Below are 20,228 nucleotides of genomic sequence, written 5' to 3' on the forward strand. Positions count from 1 at the left end.
TAAGTTTAGATCGCAAAGTCCTGCGTGCAAAGCAGCGCCATTAAACTCTATGTGACGTTTTGCGCACCAGACTTTGCTAGCGCAAAACTTTTGATCAGCTGTGCACTGCGGTGCTAACCCAGTTGGTGCTATAGTTATCATGCCTAAACTTATCACGCCTAAACTTATCACGCCTAAACTTATCACGCCTAAACTTATCACGCCTAAACTTATCACGCCTAAACTTATCATGCCTAAACTTATCATGCCTAAACTTATCATGCCTAAACTGAGTTTAGGCGTGATAAGGGGCATTTCACCAGCATGCTAACAGTTTGCACCGCTTTGTGAATCAGGCCCATTGAGTTCAGCATATTGATTCAATTAGAGAAAAAAAGCGGTGGGCACCAGATCATTTAAGCTTCATTTAATCCAGATGTAATACAATGCAAAAGATGATGGAACTTTAGCAATGGTTATCCCGCCTAAAGTCTTTAACTGGGTTATCACCGCTTTGTGAATCGAGCCCAATGAGTTAATCTGGGCATTGTTCACACCTAATAATTTGGGCGCAAGCATTGGCTGCTGTACAAACTGCAGCTATGGCCGCTCAACGGTTTTTTTTTTAGGCGCAGGATAAGCAGAGGCTATGGCAGGTGCTAAAGTTCTGCTTTACTAGAACGGAACCTCATTGTGGGTGCTGGATTTCCGCTATACTGTAGCAGAAGTCCAGCGCAGGATAATTAGCGGCCTTTGTGTGTGCCGGAGTTCTGCTACACTACAGCGGAAGTCTGGTGCGGGATTATTAGTGGCTATGCTGAAGGTTAGCATTAGGAGTGGGGCATGGGGGGGGGGGGGTTAATGTTATGCTTAGGTAGGGGAGGGCTCATATGAGGTTAAGGTAATGGTTAAGTCGGTATAATATCCATAAAATTACAGAGATTCTACTAATGATAATATTAGAGAGTAGAATATTCGTGAAGTTACCGAGATTCTACCAAGTGGTAAATCCACGTCTATTTTAGCTCTCCATTTCTGTTATCAGCTATACTTCTTAATTAATGTATTCATCTCTCTAAGGAGCTTGTTTTAAAGAAAGTCTGAAGCCAAATAAATTTCCTCTTTTTATTGCCCACTTATGTTAAGCATTAAGATCATAGCTGATACGCCGCATTCCCGCAGCAGAACAATGTATTTATCCACCTGAAATCCCCGGGGCAAAATTCTCTGATGCTTCCTGGTAGAGGCAGAGCTTTGTGCAGTAGCTCTGCCTCTTCTCCAGTCAATCTCCGCTGATCTCTGCCTCTCCCCGTCCCTCTCAGTCTTCTTTCACTGAGAGGGCCCGGGAGAGGCGGATATTGACTGGAATGGAGGCAGGTCTGCCTCCCCCGGGCAACAAAATCCCCAACCTGGAAAGTCGTTGAATTTTGCCTTGGGATTTGGGGCGTTTATACCTTGTTCTGCCGCGGTGTTGCATCAAATCAGCTTTGATCATAATGCTTAACATAAGTGGGCAATAAAAAGAGCCAATTTATTTGGCTCCAGACTCTCTTTAACTCTGTATGTACAGTAAGCCTAATAAAAGGCTATATAGGAGGCAAAGTCAAAAAAGATCCCTAATGTAGAAATTAAAATCAGAACACAGTAGTAGATAGATATAAATCGCATACAAATAAGAGATATCTATACTATGGTGTTTGTGTTGTTAGTAACGTGCATTACCCTAGCAACGCTCGTGCTACACGAGTACTTTGGGTCGTGCTTAAAGCGTGACTTGTGGTACACACTGCTGCTGGTACTAACGGTAATATTGCCGTGTGCTGTCTGTGCACACCAGTATTATCACACTTTTGTCCCATGTCACTTCAGGCGCACTTTTAAAGTGGAGACCCAAAAATAGGTCCATATAGTTTTCGTCCCTGGAGGACTAGGCCAGAACACGAGGCGGTCTGTGAGGCGGGGACACTTTATGAGACACGCACAGGAATGTGGAAGCCGTTTCCTCTTCAGCAGTTTGGGCTAATCAGCTCAGCTCGGCACCTGTCTCCAGCATTGTGCAGCTAAAGACGCTGTGATGTAAACAGCCCAGAATAATGTATTGGCGGTGCTCATTTACATGACAAATGCTGGCATTATTCTGAGTCTGCCGCAGATGCCGGAACACCTCGGGCATCAGGGATCCCAGATATGGGCATGTAAATGAGCAGGCTGACATGTTCCCCACTGCGCCAGCCAGCGTCTACTGTAATAAAATGTTTAACGTTCTTTTTGTTTTTTGGGAAAGAGCGTTTTCCGACGGTGGGAGCTATTTTCTCAACAATTATATTTTTTTCTTGCAAAATTAAAAAAAAAATCTTATTGGACAGCTAGAGAGTCACAGCCACCTAACCCTAATTAAAGTGAAAAATAAGTGAAAACAAAGTGACGAGATAAACAATTGTATCCATCCTCCTACTCCTAAAAAGGACCTATAGATATCTCACAGTTTGTGTTACCTTTAAAAACGTAAACAAGCAGATGTATTGTTTAGTCTCAGCTGAATGTAACAGTCTATCTCTGTGTCTCAGAGTGCTCAAATATATGAATTATTGACCCTTTTTTTATCTATCCTCTTATGGCAGAGAACTGGGATTCTTAGGGCTCGTTTCCACTATCGCAAATCCGCATGCGTCCAACGCATGCGGATTCGCACATGGTATGCAAGTGAATGGGCCTGTTTCCACTGTTGCGTTAGTCATGTGCGTTTTTTGAGCGGTGAAAAAACTCACAAAAGAGCCAACGAATTCGCCTGAGAGTGGAATGCATGGGAATCGCATGCAATGTATTTAATAGGGAAATCGCATGCGTTTTCCCCATGCGTTTTTCGCCGTGAATTCGCATGCGAATTCGCATAGGTATCGATGTAAATTCACACAGGCAGTGACATGGTTAAAATCGCATATAGCCTCACCTATGCGAATTCGCATGCAAATTCGCGGCAAAAAACGCATGGGGAATCGCATCCGCATGTGATTTCATCAGCGGTGGAATCCAGGCGATTCCGCACCGCAATAGTGGAAACGAGCCCTTAGAGCAAAGTATTTTCTGGCTGTAATTACTTATCAGTAGTCCCACTGGGTCCCCACTGGAGATAAACGGTCATTTGCAAAGCTGAATATTAACTCTTTCAGGAGAAATAAATCAGTCATTGCAAAGTGAGAAGTTAAAAGATAGAAGATCATGAAATAATTGATAATTGTAATTCATTAACCAGTGGCGGAAAAAGACAACAATGGGCCCCTGTGCAAAAATAAATAAATCGGGCCCCATATGAGTGGGTGTGGTCATAACAGATCATGGTTGGATCCAAACAATGCCAATAAGATAAAAGTACATGAACTTAGGTCACAGTCTCTAGGCACTGTATTAATGTAGCACACATTTTAAACTTGTATATGACTGGTGTACATCGGCCCTAATTGGTCCAATGGCATGGGCCCTAGAGGACATGGGGCCCCTGTGCAGCTGCACGGTCTGCACGGGCCTATGTCTGCCTCTGGCACTAACTGCCATTATCTATAACCACACCTCCTTACAATGTGCACAGAGGGAGTTGCGGCTTGCTTGGCAGCTGGAAACTGCCCTTATTTCTTACAATGCAACGATGTTTACAGACAGGAAACGGTCATGACCATGGTCCTGACATCACACTGTGGGAGGGGTTTCACCACAATATCAGACACCTCTGAAGATCTATTTGAGAAAAGGTAAAGATTTCTCATTGGGAGAAAAAGGGGGTATCAGCTACTGATTGGGATGAAGTTCAATCCTTGGTTTAAGTTCCTTTTTAAAGTACCACAATTGTGAAAAAAGTAGGCGGTTAAAATCTGACAGAACCAACAGGTTTTAGGCCAGTCCATCTCCGCATGGGGGATTCTTAAGGGCCTGCTTCCACTACACGCAGATTGGATGCAGAATGGATGCAGAAAAACTGACTCCAATGAATGTCTATGGCCCTGTTTCCACTAAACGCGATTTTTCTGATGCAGATTTTACCATAGGCGTTCATTGGAGTCAGTTTTCCTGCATCCATTCTGTGTGTAGTGGAAACAGGTCCTTAGGCTGGGTACACACTATGAGATTTTCTGGCCGATTTACTGTCACATCGATTATTTCCAACGTGTTCGATTTGCACTTTAATAGGAAATCGATCGAAAAATGCTTGTGATTTCGATCGGAATGCAAATCGAACATGTTGGAAATAATACGATCTGACAGTAAATCGGGCAGAAAATGTCATAGTGTGTACCCAGCATTTTAGGGTTTTCTTTGTTTTCAACAGCATTTCCTGAACAGCAGTTTAACTGCCAAACTAGTAAGTGTGAGGATCCGTTCAGGTCTGCATTCTGCAGGTCTCTGGAAGAGAGACCTTTTGTCAGTTGTGCAGCTTGCTTCTGAGGAATTTGCATACGTTTAACATGCAGATTGCCTAGCCACATCCTTTGTAGGCTTGCTCTATAAAGAGCTATGTTTCCCAGAGTCCTTTGCTGGTCATAAGGATTTAGTCCTGAGTAACACGCCTGGAGTATCAGCCTTGCTCATTGTTTGAAGATTAGCTTAGAGTAATTCCTGGAACTGCACTAGGCAGGTTCCCTAGTGCAGTTAGGATTGCATATCTGTTTTGTTTATCTGTTGCGATTGTTCTGTCCCAGCGGTGGTCGACAGGAAGTCGTTCTGATCTTGGTTGTTGGAGTATAGCTGGAGCAGCGGTTGCTACCAGCCATCTCCTCTGTCTTGTCTGCTACGAACGCTTGCTGGAGGCTCGGTGAGGTACCGTTAAGCAAGCGCTCGCGTCCTCTGTTTCATGTTTGTCTGTCGGTGGTTAGTTAGGCGTGCTTGTCTCTATTGTGCTTATCACGTGGAGACCGCGTATAAACGTGTGCACTGTTACGAATGAGTGCGGTGTTCGCGTTTAGCTAGCGTTTGTTGTTTTCCTTGTCTTCTCATTGTATGATTTGCTGTGCCTTTGCTACTCTCGTGTTCTGCCTTGCTGTAGCCTTGTGTCACCTCTGGCAATCGCCTCTCTCGCGATTGCGTTCCTACTTCATATCTGCTGTTGTGTATGCACCGTCGCGGGTTGGCGACTAGTTTGGTGCACACACATACAATCTGTCCCTGTGCTCATTCTCTTCCGCAATCGCTTCTCTTGCGATTGCGTTCTCACTTGGTTTCTTCTGTTGTGTGTCCACCGTCGCAAGGTGGCGGCCAGATTGGTGGACAAACATACATTCCTCATCTGTGCTTATTTGGTCTTGTGTCGCTGTTAGCAAAAGCCATCTCCGGCAATTGCCTTCTCGCTTTGTCTTCCTGGTTGTGTGTTCATCGTCGCAGGGTGGCGACTAGTTTGGTGAACACACATACCCTCTGTCGCTTTGATCTCTCTCTTTCAGGGCTATCTTGCCCTGCGTTTCTTCCCTTCGTACAATTCCTGTCTGGCGTGTGTGGCAGGGCAGAGGAGCTGTTCCTCTGCACTCCACAGCTCCCCCTGTCGACAGGAATTTCCCTCTACAGGTGCATTGCACCTTTTGCTGGGTTCCCGCAAATTATACGCTTGTGGAGGATTTCCGCAGTGTCAGCGCACGTCTTGTGCGCTGATCACGGAGAGAATTCCCCAATCGTTACAGTAAGATACCAGTCAGCCTCCCTACTCACTTGCACACTATTTTGGCAGTTAAACTTTGCAACTGCTGTTCAGGAAATACTGTTGAAAACAAAAGAAAACCTTGAGAATCCAACATGAGGAGATGGACTGGCCCAAAACTTGTCGGTTCTGTTAGATTTTAACTGCCTACTTTTTCTTGCGATAGCGGTCCTATAAGTATCCCTCAATGCATATGTATTTGTTAGGTCTACTTCATAAATGCGAATAAATGCTTTTCAAACATTCCTTGATGCTTTTAGTTAATAATATTTATACAAATTTATTTATTTGTAATTAATGATTTTTTTTTGTCTCAATAGTTACTATGATAGATGACTATGACAAGTTCAAGTACCCACTAAGGCCTGAACTAAAAATATAAGTTACTGATACCGATATTGTACTACAGCTAATGTTACTGATATTGTACTGCAGCCAACGTTACCGATGTTGTACTGCAGCCAATTTTACTGATATTGTACTGCAGCCAATTTTACTGATATTGTACTCCAGCCAATGTTACCAATATTGTACTGCAGCCAATGTTACCGATATTGTACTGCAGCCAATGTTACCGATATTGTACTACAGCTAATGTTACCGATATTGTACTGCAGCCAATGTTACCAATATTGTACTGCAGCCAACGTTACCGATATTGTACTGCAGCCAATGTTACCGATATTGTACTGCAGCCAATGTTACCGATATTGTACTGCAGCCAATGTTACCGATATTGTACTGCAGCCAATGTTACCGATATTGTACTGCAGCCAATGTTACCGATATTGTACTGCAGCCAATGTTACCGATATTGTACTGCAGCCAATGTAACTGATATTGTACTGCAGCCAATGTTACAGATATTGTACTGCAGCCAATGTTACCGATATTGTACTGCAGCCAACGTTACCAATATTGTACTGCAGCAAACGTTACCGATATTGTACTGCAGCAAACGTTACCGATATTGTACTGCAGCAAACGTTACCCATATTGTACTGCAGCCAACGTTACCTATATTGTACTGCAGCCAACGTTACCAATATTTTACTGCAGCCAACGTTACCGATATTGTACTGCAGCCAATGTTACCGATATTGTATTACAGCTAATGTTACCGATATTGTACTGCAGCCAATGTTACCGATATTGTACTGCAGCCAACGTTACCGATATTGTACTGCAGCCAATGTTACCGATATTGTACTGCAGCCAACGTTACCGATATTGTACTGCAGCCAACGTTACCGATATTGTATTGTTCCTCTGCACTCCACAGCTCCCCCTGTCAACAGGAATTTCCCTCTACAGGTGCATTGCACCTTTTGCTGGGTTCCCGCAAATTATACGCTTGTGGAGGATTTCCGCAGTGTCAGCGCACGTCTTGTGCGCTGATCACGGAGAGAATTCCCCAATCGTTACAGTAAGATACCAGTCAGCCTCCCTACTCACTTGCACACTATTTTGGCAGTTAAACTTTGCAACTGCTGTTCAGGAAATATCGTTGAAAACAAAAGAAAACCTTGAGAATCCAACATGAGGAGATGGACTGGCCCAAAACTTGTCGGTTCTGTTAGATTTTAACTGCCTACTTTTTCTTGCGATAGCGGTCCTATAAGTATCCCTCAATGCATATGTATTTGTTAGGTCTACTTCATAAATGCGAATAAATGCTTTTCAAACATTCCTTGATGCTTTTAGTTATTAATAGTTATACAAATTTATTTATTTGTAATACGCTTGTACCGATATTGTACTGCAGCCAACGTTACCGATATTGTACTGCAGCCAATGTTACTGATATTGTACTGCAGCCAATGTTACTGATATTGTACTCCAGCCAATGTTACCAATATTGTACTGCAGCCAGTGTAACCGATATTGTACTGCAGCCAATGTTACCGATATTGTACTACAGCTAATATTACCGATATTGTACTACAGCTAATGTTACCGATATTGTACTGCAGCCAACGTTACCGATATTGTACTGCAGCCAATGTTACCGATATTGTACTGCAGCCAATGTTACCGATATTGTACTGCAGCCAATATTACCGATATTGTACTGCAGCCAATGTTACCGATATTGTACTGCAGCCAATGTTACCGATATTGTACTGCAGCCAATGTTACCGATATTGTACTGCAGCCAATGTAACTGATATTGTACTGCAGCCAATGTTACAGATATTGTACTGCAGCCAATGTAACTGATATTGTACTGCAGCCAATGTTACAGATATTGTACTGCAGCCAATGTTACCGATATTGTACTGCAGCTAATGTTACCGATATTGTACTGCAGCCAATGTTACCGATATTGTACTGTAGCCAACGTTACCGATATTGTACTACAGCCAATGTTACCAATATTGTACTACAGCTAATGTTACCGATATTGTACTGCAACCAACGTTGCCGATATTGTACTAAAGCTAATGTTACCGAAATTGTACTGCAGCCAATGTTACCGATATTGTACTACAGCTAATATTACCGATATTGTACTACAGCTAATGTTACCGATATTGTACTGCAGCCAATGTTACCGATATTGTACTACAGCCAATGTTACCGATATTGTACTGCAGCCAATGTTACCAATATTGTACTACAGCCAATGTTACCGATATTGTACTGCAGCCAATGTTACCGATATTGTACTACAGCCAATGTTACCGATATTGTACTGCAGCCAATGGTACCGATATTGTACTGCAGCCATTGTTACCGATATTGTACTGCAGCCAACGTTACCGATATTGTACTGCAGCCAACGTTACCGATATTGTACTGCAGCCAACGTTATCGATATTGTACTGCAGCCAACGTTATCGATATTGTACTGCAGCCAAAGTTACCGATATTGTACTGCAGCCAATGTTACCGATATTGTACTACAGCCAATGTTACCGATATTGTACTGCAGCTAATGTTACCGATATTGTACTGCAGCCAACGTTACCGATATTGTACTGCAGCCAACGTTACCGATATTGTACTGCAGCCAACGTTACCGATATTGTACTGCAGCCAACATTACCGATATTGTACTGCAGCCAACGTTACCGATATTGTACTGCAGCAAATGTTACCGATATTGTACTGCAGCTAATGTTACCGATATTGTACTGCAGCCAATGTTACCGATATTGTACTGTAGCCAACGTTACCGATATTGTACTACAGCTAATATTACCGATATTGTACTACAGCTAATGTTACCGATATTGTACTGCAGCCAATGTTACCGATATTGTACTACAGCCAATGTTACCGATATTGTACTGCAGCCAATGTTACCGATATTGTACTACAGCCAATGTTACCGATATTGTACTGCAGCCAATGTTACCGATCTTGTACTACAGCCAATGTTACCGATATTGTACTGCAGCCAATGTTACCGATATTGTACTGCAGCCAATGTTACCGATCTTGTACTACAGCCAATGTTACCGATATTGTACTGCAGCCAATGTTACCGATATTGTACTGCAGCCAATGTTACCGATATTGTACTACAGCCAATGTTACCGATATTGTACTGCAGCCAATGTTGCCGATATTGTACTACAGCCAATGTTACCGATATTGTAGTGCAGCCAATGTTACCGATCTTGTACTACAGCCAATGTTACCGATATTGTACTGCAGCCAATGTTACCGATGTTGTACTGCAGCCAATGTTACCGATATTGTACTGCAGCCAATGTTACCGATATTGTACTACAGCCAATGTTACCGATATTGTACTACAGCCAATGTTACCGATATTGTACTACAGCCAATGTTACCGATATTGTACTACAGCCAATGTTACCGATATTGTACTGCAGCCAATGTTACCGATATTGTACTGCAGCCAATGTTACCGATATTGTACTACAGCTAATGTTACCGATATTGTACTGCAGCCAATGTTACCGATATTGTACTACAGCTAATGTTACCGATATTGTACTACAGCTAATGTTACCGATATTGTACTGCAGCCAATGTTACCGATATTGTACTGCAGCCAACGTTACCGGTATTGTACTGCAGCCAATGTTACCGATATTGTACTACAGTCAATGTTACCGATATTGTACTACAGCCAATGTTACCGATATTGTACTACAGCCAATGTTACCGATATTGTACTACAGCCAATGTTACCGATATTGTACTACAGCTAATGTTACCGATATTGTACTGCAGCCAATGTTACCGATATTGTACTGCAGCCAATGTTACCGATATTGTACTGCAGCCAATGTTACCGATATTGTACTGCAGCCAATGTTACCGATATTGTACTGCAGCCAATGTTACCGATATTGTACTGCAGCCAATGTTACCGATATTGTACTACAGCCAATGTTACCGATATTGTACTACAGCTAATGTTACCGATATTGTACTGCAGCCAACGTTACCGATATTGTACTGCAGCCAACGTTACCGATATTGTACTGCAGCCAACGTTACCGATATTGTACTGCAGCCAACGTTACCGATATTGTACTGCAGCCAATGTTACCGATATTGTACTACAGCCAATGTTACCGATATTGTACTGCAGCTAAAGTTACCGATATTGTACTGCAGCCAACGTTACCGATATTGTACTGCAGCCAACGTTACCGATATTGTACTGCAGCCAACGTTACCGATATTGTACTGCAGCCAACGTTACCGATATTGTACTGCAGCCAACGTTACCGATATTGTACTGCAGCCAATGTTACAGATATTGTACTGCAGCCAATGTTACCGATATTGTACTGCAGCTAATGTTACCGATATTGTACTGCAGCCAATGTTACCGATATTGTACTGTAGCCAACGTTACCGATATTGTACTACAGCCAATGTTACCGATATTGTACTACAGCTAATGTTACCGATATTGTACTGCAGCCAACGTTGCCGATATTGTACTAAAGCTAATGTTACCGATATTGTACTGCAGCCAATGTTACCGATATTGTACTACAGCTAATGTTACCGATATTGTACTACAGCTAATGTTACCGATATTGTACTGCAGCCAATGTTACCGATATTGTACTGCAGCCAACGTTACCGATATTGTACTGCAGCCAATGTTACCGATATTGTACTGCAGCCAACGTTACTGATATTGTACTGCAGCCAACGTTACCGATATTGTACTGCAGCCAACGTTACCGATATTGTATTGTTCCTCTCCACTCCACAGCTCCCCCTGTCGACAGGAATTTCCCTCTACAGGTGCATTGCACCTTTTGCTGGGTTCCCGCAAATTATACGCTTGTGGAGGATCTCCGCAGTGTCAGCGCACGTCTTGTGCGCTGATCACGGAGAGAATTCCCCAATCGTTACAGTAAGATACCAGTCAGCCTCCCTACTCACTTGCACACTATTTTGGCAGTTAAACTTTGCAACTGCTGTTCAGGAAATACTGTTGAAAACAAAAGAAAACCTTGAGAATCCAACATGAGGAGATGGACTGGTCCAAAACTTGTCGGTTCTGTTAGATTTTAACTGCCTACTTTTTCTTGCGATAGCGGTCCTATAAGTATCCCTCAATGCATATGTATTTGTTAGGTCTACTTCATAAATGCGAATAAATGCTTTTCAAACATTCCTTGATGCTTTTAGTTATTAATAGTTATACAAATTTATTTATTTGTAATACGCTTGTACCGATATTGTACTGCAGCCAACGTTACCGATATTGTACTGCAGCCAATGTTACTGATATTGTACTGCAGCCAATGTTACCGATATTGTACTCCAGCCAATGTTACCAATATTGTACTGCAGCCAGTGTTACCGATATTGTACTGCAGCCAATGTTACCGATATTGTACTACAGCTAATATTACCGATATTGTACTACAGCTAATGTTACCGATATTGTACTGCAGCCAATGTTACCGATATTGTACTGCAGCCAACGTTACCGATATTGTACTGCAGCCAATGTTACCGATATTGTACTGCAGCCAATGTTACCGATATTGTACTGCAGCCAATGTTACCGATATTGTACTGCAGCCAATGTTACCGATATTGTACTGCAGCCAATGTAACTGATATTGTCGTGCAGCCAATGTTACAGATATTGTACTGCAGCCAATGTTACCGATATTGTACTGCAGCTAATGTTACCGATATTGTACTGCAGCTAATGTTACCGATATTGTACTGCAGCCAATGTTACCGATATTGTACTGTAGCCAACGTTACCGATATTGTACTACAGCCAATGTTACCAATATTGTACTACAGCTAATGTTACCGATATTGTACTGCAACCAACGTTGCCGATATTGTACTAAAGCTAATGTTACCGATACTGTACTGCAGCCAATGTTACCAATATTGTACTACAGCTAACATTACCGATATTGTACTACAGCTAATGTTACCGATATTGTACTGCAGCCAATGTTACCGATATTGTACTACAGCCAATGTTACCGATATTGTACTGCAGCCAATGTTACCGATATTGTACTACAGCCAATGTTACCGATATTGTACTGCAGCCAATGTTACCGATATTGTACTGCAGCCAATGTTACCGATATTGTACTACAGCCAATGTTACCGATATTGTACTACAGCCAATGTTACCGATATTGTACTGCAGCCAATGTTACCGATATTGTACTACAGCCAATGTTACCGATATTGTACTGCAGCCAATGTTACCGATATTGTACTGCAGCCAATGTTACCGATATTTTACTGCAGCCAATGTTACCGATATTGTACTGCAGCCAATGTTACCGATATTGTACTGCAGCCAATGTTACCGATATTGTACTGCAGCCAACGTTACCGATATTGTACTGCAGCCAATGTTACCGATATTGTACTGCAGCTAATGTTACCGATATTGTACTGCAGCCAATGTTACCGATATTGTACTGTAGCCAACGTTACCGATATTGTACTACAGCCAATGTTACCAATATTGTACTACAGCTAATGTTACCGATATTGTACTGCAACCAACGTTGCCGATATTGTACTAAAGCTAATGTTACCGATACTGTACTGCAGCCAATGTTACCAATATTGTACTACAGCTAATATTACCGATATTGTACTACAGCTAATGTTACCGATATTGTACTGCAGCCAATGTTACCGATATTGTACTACAGCCAATGTTACCGATATTGTACTGCAGCCAATGTTACCGATATTGTACTGCAGCCAATGTTACCGATATTGTACTACAGCCAATGTTACCGATATTGTACTACAGCCAATGTTACCGATATTGTACTACAGCCAATGTTACCGATATTGTACTACAGCTAATGTTACCGATATTGTATTGCAGCCAATGTTACCGATATTGTACTGCAGCCAATGTTACCGATATTGTACTGCAGCCAATGTTACCGATATTGTACTGCAGCCAATGTTACCGATATTGTACTACAGCCAATGTTACCGATATTGTACTACAGCCAATGTTACCGATATTGTACTACAGCCAATGTTACCGATATTGTACTACAGCTAATGTTACCGATATTGTACTGCAGCCAATGTTACCGATATTGTACTGCAGCCAATGTTACCGATATTGTACTGCAGCCAATGTTACCGATATTGTACTGCAGTGTGTACAATGGGAGAAAAAGAAACCCTTTAAAAAGCACCACTCAGGAATAATGTAGCAAAAAATATTAATTTATTATTATTGCAAAAAGGTTCTATATAAAGTACACTTCACAAAACATTCATGGTTAAAAGCAATTAAAATACACACAATAACCCCCATATCTCAACTCTCTGCCAAAGACATACATATATCAAAAAACAATATTTCACCATGCAAAGTATATATTGCAAACCACCTATATCTGATAATGGAAAATCCTCAAAGGGCTCAGAAACTGTGCCCAAATCGGAAAGAACCCGGGTTCAGTATATACCATGAAATGTGTAGTAATAGAGACAAAGTTCCCTTGTCATGTGATCTGTGCTAAATGAATAAATCAACAATAATATACAACCAATGACACAAATTCCCTGCAATGTATAATAAACAATAATTTAACCTGAAAAATAGTGACACAACTAGTGATAGGCAGGACCAGTGAAGCTACCGTGGCAGTCCATAGTGAAAGTGAAGAGGTATACTTAGCCCAGTAATGGTGGATAAGAGGCAGGCAAGGTGAAGGCAGAGATAGGCAGAGGGTTCCCTCAAACGGACCCACTAGTTTTGCGGGCGTTATCCCGCTTTATCAAGGAAGGAGGGAGACATCCGTGCTGTATTGCCGCCATTGCGGCGTTTAAATAGTAATGGAGAGTGATCACGGAAGGACAGACGCCCCCGGAGGTGACCCTAGCACACTGCAGGTATATATAGGTGTGCAGACATACTTGATTCAATTGATATTGTACTGCAGCCAATGTTACCGATATTGTACTGCAGCCAATGTTACCGATATTGTACTACAGCTAATGTTACCGATATTGTACTGCAGCCAACGTTACCGATATTGTACTGCAGCCAACGTTACCGATATTGTACTGCAGCCAACGTTACCGATATTGTACTGCAGCCAACGTTACCGATATTGTACTGTAGCCAACGTTACCGATATTGTACTGCAGCCAATGTTACCGATATTGTACTGCAGCTAATGTTACCGATATTGTACTGCAGCCAACGTTACCGATATTGTACTGCAGCCAACGTTACCGATATTGTACTGCAGCCAATGTTACCGATATTGTACTGCAGCTAATGTTACCGATATTGTACTGCAGCCAATGTTACCGATATTGTACTGTAGCCAACGTTACCGATATTGTACTACAGCCAATGTTACCAATATTGTACTACAGCTAATGTTACCGATATTGTACTGCAACCAACGTTGCCGATATTGTACTAAAGCTAATGTTACCGATACTGTACTGCAGCCAATGTTACCAATATTGTACTACAGCTAATATTACCGATATTGTACTACAGCTAATGTTACCGATATTGTACTGCAGCCAACGTTACCGATATTGTACTGCAGCCAACGTTACCGGTATTGTACTGCAGCCAATGTTACCGATATTGTACTGCAGCCAATGTTACCGATATTGTACTACAGCCAATGTTACCGATATTGTACTGCAGCCAATGTTACCGATATTGTACTACAGCCAATGTTACCGATATTGTACTGCAGCCAATGTTACCGATATTGTACTGCAGCCAATGTTACCGATATTGTACTGCAGCCAATGTTACCGATATTGTACTACAGCCAATGTTACCGATATTGTACTACAGCCAATGCTACCGATATTGTACTACAGCCAATGTTACCGATATTGTACTACAGCCAATGTTACCGATATTGTACTACAGCCAATGTTACCGATATTGTACTACAGCTAATGTTACCGATATTGTACTGGAGCCAATGTTACCGATATTGTACTGCAGCCAATGTTACCGATATTGTACTGCAGCCAATGTTACCGATATTGTACTACAGCCAATGTTACCGATATTGTACTGCAGCTAATGTTACCGATATTGTACTGCAGCCAACGTTACCGATATTGTACTGCAGCCAACGTTACCGATATTGTACTGCAGCCAACGTTACCGATATTGTACTGCAGCCAATGTTACTGATATTGTACTGCAGCCAATGTTACCGATATTGTACTACAGCCAATGTTACCAATATTGTACTACAGCCAATGTTACCGATATTGTACTGCAGCCAATGTTACCGATATTGTACTACAGCCAATGTTACCGATATTGTACTACAGCTAATGTTACCGATATTGTACTGCAGCCAATGTTACCGATATTGTACTACAGCCAATGTTACCGATATTGTACTGCAGCCAATGTTACCGATATTGTACTACAGCCAATGTTACTGATATTGTACTACAGCTAAGGTTACTGATATTGTACTGCAGCCAACATTACCGATATTGTACTGCAGCCAACGTTACCGATATTGTACTGCAGCCAATGTTACCGATATTGTACTACAGCTAATGTTACCGATATTGTACTGCAGCCAATGTTACTGATATTGTACTGCTGCTAATGTTACCGATATTGTACTGCAGCCAACGTTACCGATATTGTACTGCAGCCAACGTTACCGATATTGTACTGCAGCCAACGTTACCGATATTGTACTGCAGCCAACGTTACCGATATTGTACCGCAGCCAACGTTACCGATATTGTACCGCAGCCAACGTTACCGATATTGTACTGCAGCCAATGTTACCGATATTGTACTGCAGCCAATGTTACTGATATTGTATTACAGCTAATGTTACCGATATTGTACTGCAGCCAATGTTACCGATATTGTATTATAGCTAATGTTACCGATATTGTACTACAGCTAAACCTAATGCCTGGTACACACGGTGCAATTTTTTGTCAGATTGACGGTAAAATCAATTATTTCTGAGAAGTCCGATTTAGTTTCCAACCGATTTTCCGATCACTTCTATACAAAATCGATCAGAAAAAGAAATCAGACGGGACCTGTCGGAAATAATCCATTTGACTGTCAATCTGACTGAAAATTGCATCATGTGTATCAGGCTTTAAGCCGGAACTACACGGAGCGATCTGGCGGCTCGATTAGCCGCTGGATCGACTCTGCCGCATCCCTGCGCGTACCCGCCACGCCACCGCTCGTCCACGCGTGCGTCAGATTCGATCCCCCCTCGTCCCTGCCGACGCCGCTTATCTTCCGCTCAATTCCCCGCGCTATTGTTCGCTCGCGGGGAACGAGCGGCGAATCGGCCGCGGCGAGATCGGACCTGTCGGATCTTATCAATCGAGCCGCATTAGCGGCTCGATTGAAAAGACACATCGTGCCGTGTAGACCCGGCTTTACACTATTCTCACACAGAGCCCTCCCTCTACTGATGCCTTAAAGAGCTACTAAAATTAAGTAATGAACTAAAGTGCTTAATTTTTACAATAATTATGTATAAATGATCTAGTCAGTGTTTGCCCATTGTAAAATCTTTTAAAACCCTGATTTACATTCTGACGTTTATCACATCGTGACATCTTTACTGCTGGCTGGTGATATCAGTGGAAGGAAGTGCTGCTTGCTTTTTTTGGCAGTTGGAAATAGCTGTTATTTCCCACAATGCAACAAGTCTCCCACGGTGTGATGTCAGCACCATGGTCCTGACATCACACTGTGGGAGGGGTTTCAACACATTATCAGCCATTCAGAGCCCCCTGATGATCCATTTGAGAAAAGGTAAGGATTTCTCATGGGAAAGGGGGTATCAGCTACTGATTGGGATGAAGTTCAATCCTTGGTTACAGTTCCTCTTTCAGCTATCCGCTGCCTCTTTTAAAGCCTTACCCTAACCGATCCCCCCTGACACACTGATATATGTACCACATAAAACTGAAAAATATTGGGCCCACTATGCAAACTGCTGCTACAAACAGCGGGTGCAAGCGTCTACTATCTGTAGCCCCAGTTTGCATAGCAGGAGGCCCAAATTTCCCCCTATAGCCAAACTAACAATGGGCACCTATGGCAGTGCCCAAACATCCGCGGAGTCTCGGGTACCTACATTTCTTGCTTTCACCGCCACCCAACCCCAATATTCCCATCTGTAAATGTGTGTCTATGTGCCTATGCACCCATGTATGTGCTTATGCACCATGTATAGTAATTCTTGTGTGTTTAGTCTACCACCTTTTGTCAACTTGCCCACAGCAACTCAATGTACAAACCACCTTCGTCGTTTGCGAACAAATCTGATCCTGATTCACAACTACGCAAGTCACTTGCCTGCCAGCTGCCAATACACAAGTTTTTAGCGTGAACGAGCACGCTGCGCAGACATCAGAAGTTTTCAAACTCCATTTAAGCCACCGCCGTGCCAATCGTTTTAGTGTTTCCATCGCCGTGCCAAGGTGATCCGATGCCACGTCGACCGGCTCCACCAGATGGGGGCTCATGTATAAAATCATTTTTTTCTGATCCACAGCCCCGGAGCTCAATTGTGAAATTATTGCTATTCCCACTTGTAGCCAGGTTTACAGATGTCTAAGATGCCACCAGAATGGTAATGATCGTTGATGGACACACAGCGACATGTTATGAATAGCTGCGGGTTTTAGAAAAACAATTCAACGTAAAGAATGACACATCAATCTTCTCTTGAGCAGACAATGGGAAATAACATATAATTAATGGTTGTGTATGGGATTTTTTTTCTCTTTTTTTTGGACAGAAGCAGCACCTGCCGTCAAAATACTACTATCCGCTATTTACACAGCACAATTACTTCCGCACCAGCACCACAATGAGGAGACGCACACAGCTGTGTCCAACACAAAGCCAACTATATATCTATTTTGACGTATCGTATTAACCATTAACACGTTTCTCAACATCATGGATTTCATCTGCTAGCAGCCTTCAGGCAGCTACCATCCCTATAGCTCCCAACAGTCCCTCTTTTAGAGGCACAGTCCCTCTTTAGGAACCAAATCCCTGTGTCCCTCTTTCAAGACTGATGTACACATTTATGTAAGTATATGTTTTTTTCTACTGAAAAATGTATTTAATTGACTCTAAACTTAAAGAGAATCTGTACTGTAAAATTCTTACAATAAAAAGCGTACCATTCTATTCATTATGTTCTCCTGGTCCCCTCTGTGCTGTTTCTACCACTCCCTGCTGCAATCCTGGCTTGTAATTGCCATTTTTATGCAGTGTTTACAAACAAAAGACATAGCAAGTGATAGGCTGAGAGTAGCTCAGTGTGTGAGTCATACACAGTGTGCAGGGGGCCTGGAGAGGGTGTGTATAGCTTCTATCCAATCACAAGCAGCACAGCACATTCCAGCTTGACTGCCTCAGCCCGACAGAGGAGAGAAGATTAGTTCATATAACAGAGATAATACAGCCACTGTGCAAATAGGAAAGGCTGCAGTAAGACAGAGCACATTAGAACATAGGAACATATAGGATAGAAGAAATAAGGCTCAAAATTTTGTTACAGAGTCTCTTAAAGTCCTATCCTTTAAATTAAGATATTTCTTATTTGCATGTGTTAATATGAAGGAAAATTAACTAGGTTAGAAAGAACCAGTGTGGTTTGAATTATAAGACAACATATCTTTCTTATGAAATCATTATAGTATGCTTCACTAGGGGTGTATTTGGGGTGTGGCAGGGGTGTGGCTTAAAGGGAACCTGAACCAAGTAAAAAGATTTAAAATAAACAAATGATGTACCTGAAAATGAATATTACATACTTACCTCGCCGTCAGTTCCTCTCAGAAGCTCACCATTTTCTTCTTACAGGGATCCCTTCCAGTTCTGACAAGATACTGTCAGAACTGCATTATTCTGTAAACAGGTGAAACCTTCAGAGACGGTGTTGGACTTATCTCAGACAAAATCCCGAGGAGCCCAGCTGTATATTAACTGCATACTGCAGCAGCCTGAGAATACACATCACTTGCTAGTGAGTGTATGCCCGGTTGTATGGACTTTTTCTGGGGTGATATAGTTGGATAATATTAGTAATAATTTCAGTATTTGTATATCCCTTTTCTCCTGTCAGACTCAAAGTGGCAGAGCTTCAGCCACTACGGCGCGCTTAGTAGGCAGTAGCGGTGTTAGGTTGTCTCGCCCAAGGACTCCTTGCTGAATAGATGCTGGCTTACTGGACAGGAAGAGCCGAGATTTGAACCCAGGTTTCTTGTGTCAGAGGCATATTCTATTTGGCAAAATTGGGGCCCAAATTTCACCGTGCCTCTTTTTCATGTACACAGCCATCCCTGGTGGATATGAAACAAACACAAGGAGAAGTCATCGAGAACATGACTAGGGATGATCAATGAGAAATAATTTATCCTTGCATTCAAATTCCATGTAAATGTCATGCAGCTTGAACTTGGACCAATAAAAATAGACTAGACGTTTTTCAGATTGGTCCAAGTTCAAGCTGCATGACATTTACGTGGAATTTCAATACAAGGAGACATTATTTGCATCTCATTGATCATTGCTATACTTGACCACAGAAGTACATATTGCTGCCATAACCAAAAACTTGTGGGTCTTCTACACTGGTTTCACCTATCTCCTCTTTAAAGCAGCATGGTCAGCCATACTATGCCAGAAAAAAACACACGTTAGTAGATAATTACTTGCTCTACTTACATAGCATATGTATTGTATTGTCCGCCATTTGATTTCAGTGAATTTTATATAGTAAATAAAGAAAATTCTGTTCTTAGCATTTGCCATCTTGATTGCCTCTGACTGAAGCCAATACTGACATTTCCTCCCTTACTTTATTCCTCCTACACTCTGCACTGTCATAGCTGCTTGTTTTGTAAACATGTGAACACAGCAAGATCAGATTTCAGCCTTGTGTCACACCGAACTACCCTCAGCCAATCAGTGAGGAGCAGGAATATGGGAGGGGAGATGACGAGCTTCCTCCTCATCGGCAATATACCAAATAAAGCCTGTCTGACTGAGATAAGATTTATTACAGCAGAAACATTGCCGATTATATTGGAA

General features: G+C 42.2%; 1 protein-coding gene across 16 annotated transcripts in view; it reads right to left on the bottom strand.

The window, feature by feature from the left end:
- EPHA6 (EPH receptor A6) overlaps positions 1-20,228 on the bottom strand; it is a 1,277,595-nt gene that overhangs the window by 106,644 nt on the left and 1,150,723 nt on the right. The gene's annotated exons all lie outside the window — the stretch shown is intronic.

Source organism: Hyperolius riggenbachi, chromosome 2 (assembly GCF_040937935.1).
Source record: "Hyperolius riggenbachi isolate aHypRig1 chromosome 2, aHypRig1.pri, whole genome shotgun sequence".
Taxonomy (NCBI): Eukaryota; Metazoa; Chordata; class Amphibia; order Anura; family Hyperoliidae; genus Hyperolius; species Hyperolius riggenbachi.